Here is a 5,046-nt window from a genome sequence, read left to right as displayed (position 1 = left end):
GTTCAAGGTTTCAAAGATCTCAAGTTCAAGATTCATCATATGTCAAGATCTCAAGTCTCATGAACTTCAAAGATCATCCATCATCTGAAGAAATGAAGGTTCAATGTCCATACTTCACATTTAAGGTAGGTCATTTTGTATACATAATTCAAATTGAATCATTTTATAAGTGTTTGGTCTGTTCTTAGACTAGTCCTGGGCTTTATTCGACTAGTCCTAGAACTAGCTCGACTAGTCCAAGAAATTTCACGACCAGTCCTAAGTTGTTGCAAATTTTTAAAATTTTTGGTTTAGCTACGACCAGTCATGGAGTCTGCTCGACCAGTCGTGTGAACAGTGCACGACTCATTATGACCAATCCTGCAGCTACGACTCAAACTCCAGCAACTATTCCTGGTCCTCACGACCATTCGTGGGCAGGTCACGACCAGTCATGGAGGACTCACGACCAGTCGTAAAGTGCATACGACCAGTCGTGGAACACTTTTATCTGATCGCGCTCAAAATTTAAAAATGTTGTTAGTCTTATGATGAGTCGTAGTGTCCATAAGACCAGTCAAGGATGCGATTTATGCAACTATAAATAGAGCACGATTTTCAGAGTTTGATATCTAATTCAAGTAAAATCAAGGCATCACTCTGAGAGATAAGTTTGTGTTCTTTTTAAGCTACATTGTGCATATTTAATATTCTCTTTTGTTAGTTTTTTATATTTGATTTTGTTTCTGCATTCCAATCTGATTTGAAAGAGGAATTGTAATATTCCACTTCTTGAAATCAAAATCAAATAGAGCTAGCCCAAATAGATATGCTCGATACGATGATAGTGACCTAGTCCGGATAGTAGACTTCCTCAATGAACCCAGCTGCTAGAAGCTCACCGGCCGCATCCCTAATGATGGTATATCATTCTGGTTCGAACGCTCGTCACTTTTAACTCACTGGTCAGTGGTTGGGGTCAATGTTCATCTTGTGGACCATCACTTCCGGGCTGATACCGAGCATATCTTGGTGAGACCAGGCAAATACATCGACATGGCTTCGAAGGAGGTCTGTGATCTCATCTTTTAAATTTAGAGCTAGCGATGAGCCAGCCTATACAGTGCGGGTCGATTCAAACTCGTTAAGGGGGATAACTACGAGGTCTTTGACTGGAGACACTCTCTCGAGCGACTCTTCTCGGGGATCAAGGGAAGCTATGGTCATCGTGTGGTGTTATGTCCATAATTCTATGGAGTAACATTGGCGAGCTTCTTGCTAGTCTCCTCTGACTTGCTCAACTCCATGCTTAGTCAGAAATTTCATTATGAGGTGGTAGGTTGATATTACTGCTCATTTGGCATTGAAGGATGTTGAGGGTTAAATATTGCATATCAGACCCAGTTATTGCATGGATTTACAAGCACGATACCGTTTAATAGCCTGATTTAATCGTGTTTGTGATGCAGAGTGTATTTACAAGCATGATACCGTTTAATAGCCTAATTTAATCGTGTTTGTGATACAGAGTGTATTTACAAGCATGAACTGAAAAAGGGTGCTTAAACCATGGATTTAACGCTCTGATGACACCCAAGGCAAGGGAAGGACTCCAGGGGACCAAGATCGATTGGAATTACACACCACGGATCCGAGGAAATTAAGCCATTCACGTTAAAGAGGCCCGAAATTGGTAAAAAATATAAGATCACATAGCTCTCGCCATCTGATTGGCTCAAAACTTTATACATAGCCTGAGGGCCATAAATTAACCGTACATATCAAATTTCAGCCCTCGGATCACTATGGAAGTGCCCCAACTAATAGGTCAGCCCATAAACCATTGATTCTGGGCCCGCCTGATATCTGGAGCTGCCTAAAATCTGGTCTCAACGCCTTAAATAGGGGCACTAATTGAATGAATGGATTGGATTTTGATTGAAGATCATAATGGGCCCTGTATGTACAGCGTATGTGCATAACGTGTACACGTACGCGAGGCACCGAACCAGCTAAAGCGGGTCAGCGCCTGCTAACCCACATCTTCTTCCTAAAACGGCAACTACCATTTGACGCTATTTTACGGACGGACACTGTCCGTTTTACGGACGCTAGTGGGCCCCACACATTGTCCCAGTGGATGATCCAAGCCGTCCATCTTGTAGAGGGCCATGAATTCTTCAAACCCATGCTGAACTTTTGGACCCATGCAAGCACATGTGCGCTATACAGAGGCCATAAGTGGACTGCCCTGCAACGTTCAAATTGATGTTTGGATGATTTCTTCTCTGATTCTGAGTCAATGGACATGAAAAACCATCCGTTTCTTACTGAAATTTCGAGGGCAATCTAATGGACGGGGTGGATTTCTTTGAAAACACCTCTGTGGGGCCCACCGATCACGTCAGCGCCGAACGTGTGAAAGGCTATGCACGTCCACGAAATCTGATCTTCCAGGCAGTTGTGGCCCACCATCTTTGATCATATGGCAGATCTGAACCGTCCATCATGTAGGCCAGCCAAAATACTTTCAAGAGATGTTGATTTTACAGGAATAACATAAGGAACGCGAGAGTTATGAAGCCCCGAACTTGGCTGCGAAAAGGCTTTCGCTGCGCGTGCGATAGCTTCCCAAATCCAATTTCCACCACTCCAAAAGCTATAAAAAGAGTTCCAAACGTAGAGAAGAGGGTGTGCTTGAATAGGGGATGTCAGATAGAGAAAGAGAGGTGAAGAGAGAAGTGTTTGGAAGTTTTATAGATTTTTTTTCTTTATTTTTTTTCTTTTCCTTATGAATTATGTTGAGACTTAGTCTAATTATGTTAGGCTAAACCTCTTAGCTAGGGCTAAGAGGTGAAGCTTGTGGCATGATGGGAGCTTCTACAGGTTTGATTTGAACTGAACTGATTGACTCTGTTTTGATTTAAGAAATTCTTTTAGTCATTAATGGTTTGTTGTGATTTAAATTATAGTAGATCTGTGATGGCTTGAATAATTCCTTTCCTTTTATTTTGATGTTCGGAAACCCTGTTGTTCGCCATCGTCTCATAGACATGGTTGGATGATGGAATCCTTCCTAACACTCATATATCTTTTAGTTGGTTATGGATTGGTCTAAGTTCTGTTGTTTACCTTGTCTCTTAGGCATGGATTTGTGATGGAATCATACCTAATTCTTATACCTTTCATCTCTTAAAAACTATATCGAGTAAGTTCAATATAATATCCATGAAGTAGGTATAAGATCTCCCTGATCTCTACAAGTGGATCCTCTGAATCCCTAGTTCCCTTTCTCTGAATTCTTTAAGTTTAGATTAATATTTCACCATTATTCCTCAAATCACAATTGGTTTTGATTTCATCTTAGCCTAGTTCTAGATCTGGTTAATTTCAGATAACGTACAAGTTTTAGTCCCTGTGGATTCGACCTCGGTCTTACCGAGTTTATTACTACATCACAACCCTGCACTTAGGGTGTGAACAAGTTTTTGGCGCTGTTGCCGGGGATTGACGGCTACGTTTCCTGAAGGTAACTGGTTTTAGGATTAGTTTAAGATTAGGACTTTTTGATTTTTATGATTCATTTTAGAATTTTCTAATTCCTGGTTTTTCTTTAATTTTTAGAAATTTTCTATTTAAGTAACTTTCTATTTTTAGATAGTTTTCCTTTTTTTTAGAAACTAACCCAACTTTCTTATTTTGTAGGATTCTGAGATAGGTTTCTAAATTGGTAATTTCTCTCTTCCTTACTATTTCTATATTAGGATTCCCTTTTAGTAAGTTTCTAATTCTACCTCTTTTAGAATCTAATTTTGTTTCCTATTTTATTTTTAAAAATTTTCTATTTTAAGACTTTCTGTTTAGAAACTAACTTTTTTGTTTTGTAGGCTTATTAGAAATTTCTAATTCGGTACGCTCTTTCTAAATTTCTACTTTCTAATTTAGGAATTCTTCCTTGTTTCTTTTTATTTCTATATTTCTCTTCTTAGGAATTTTATAGGATTGCTATTCTTAGAAACTAACTTGTTTTGTTCTATTTTGCAGGTTTCAATTTAGGGACTCCAATTTGGTAACTTCCTTCCAACCCTCTTTCTCTTTTTAGATTTTTATTTCCTTTCTTAGGATTAGGCTTAGAATTTGATTGAGAGCTACGAGTGTTTCATGCCCAAGTGGGCTCGTGACAACACTCGACGTCTCTTGACTGAAGGAGGATTAGTTGAGGGGTTAACTGTCCATCGTAGGACTAGATACCACTTGAGATCCCTAGTGTTAATTGAGGATATGGCTGGAAATCAACCTCTTCTACCCCAACCTAGGGTAGAAGATCTCCAGGATGAGAATGAGGTGCATCAAGCACCCCCGCCTCGTACCTTACGAGATTACTTACAACCGGCGAGGGTGAGTACGCCCTCATGCATGGTTTTTCGTGAGAATGCAGGACACATGGATATCAAGCTAGGGGTAATCCAACTCCTCCCCAAATTTCATGGGCTTGAGTCAGAGAATCCTTACATTTAAAAGAATTTGACGAGATCATAGCTACCTTATACTTTCCTAACGTGTCTGATGACACGATCAGGTTGAAACTCTTTCCCTTTTCTTTGAAAGAGAAAGCCAAGATGTGGTTACATTCACTACGTCCTCGATCATTTGGCAGATGGAATGACATGACAAGGGAGTTCATTAAGAAGTTTTTCCCATACCATAAGATGAACACCCTAAGAAAGTCGATCATGAACTTCGCCCAAAGGGAAGATGAAACATTCTTCCAATGTTGGGAGCAGTTCAAGGATCTTATCAGTTCATGCCCACAACATGGTTTTGAAACGTGGCGCATCACGAACTTTTTCTATGATGGACTGACATCTCCCATGCTCCAATTAGTCGAGACGATGTGTAATGGGGAGTTTATGAATAAAGGAGTCGATGAAGTGTGGGATTACTTTGATAAACTTGCTGAGAACACACAAACATGGGACATCTCCCCTAGACCTAGTACTACGTCTAGGCTGACTCATTCTAAGGAAAGGGGTGGAATGTATCTCCTGAGAGAAGACGATAATATTA

At 40.1% G+C, this 5,046-nt stretch overlaps 1 non-coding gene across 1 annotated transcript; it reads right to left on the bottom strand.

The window, feature by feature from the left end:
* Nucleotides 1-4,694: 4,694 nt before the first annotated feature.
* On the bottom strand, nt 4,695-4,801 carry LOC131230117 (small nucleolar RNA R71). The gene has a single exon (XR_009163841.1). It is a non-coding gene; the product is annotated as a small nucleolar RNA R71 (small nucleolar RNA).
* Nucleotides 4,802-5,046: the final 245 nt, after the last annotated feature.

Source organism: Magnolia sinica, chromosome 16 (assembly GCF_029962835.1).
Source record: "Magnolia sinica isolate HGM2019 chromosome 16, MsV1, whole genome shotgun sequence".
Taxonomy (NCBI): Eukaryota; Viridiplantae; Streptophyta; class Magnoliopsida; order Magnoliales; family Magnoliaceae; genus Magnolia; species Magnolia sinica.
Note: the sequence above shows the minus strand (reverse complement) of the source record. Positions and strands in the feature narration are given on the sequence as shown.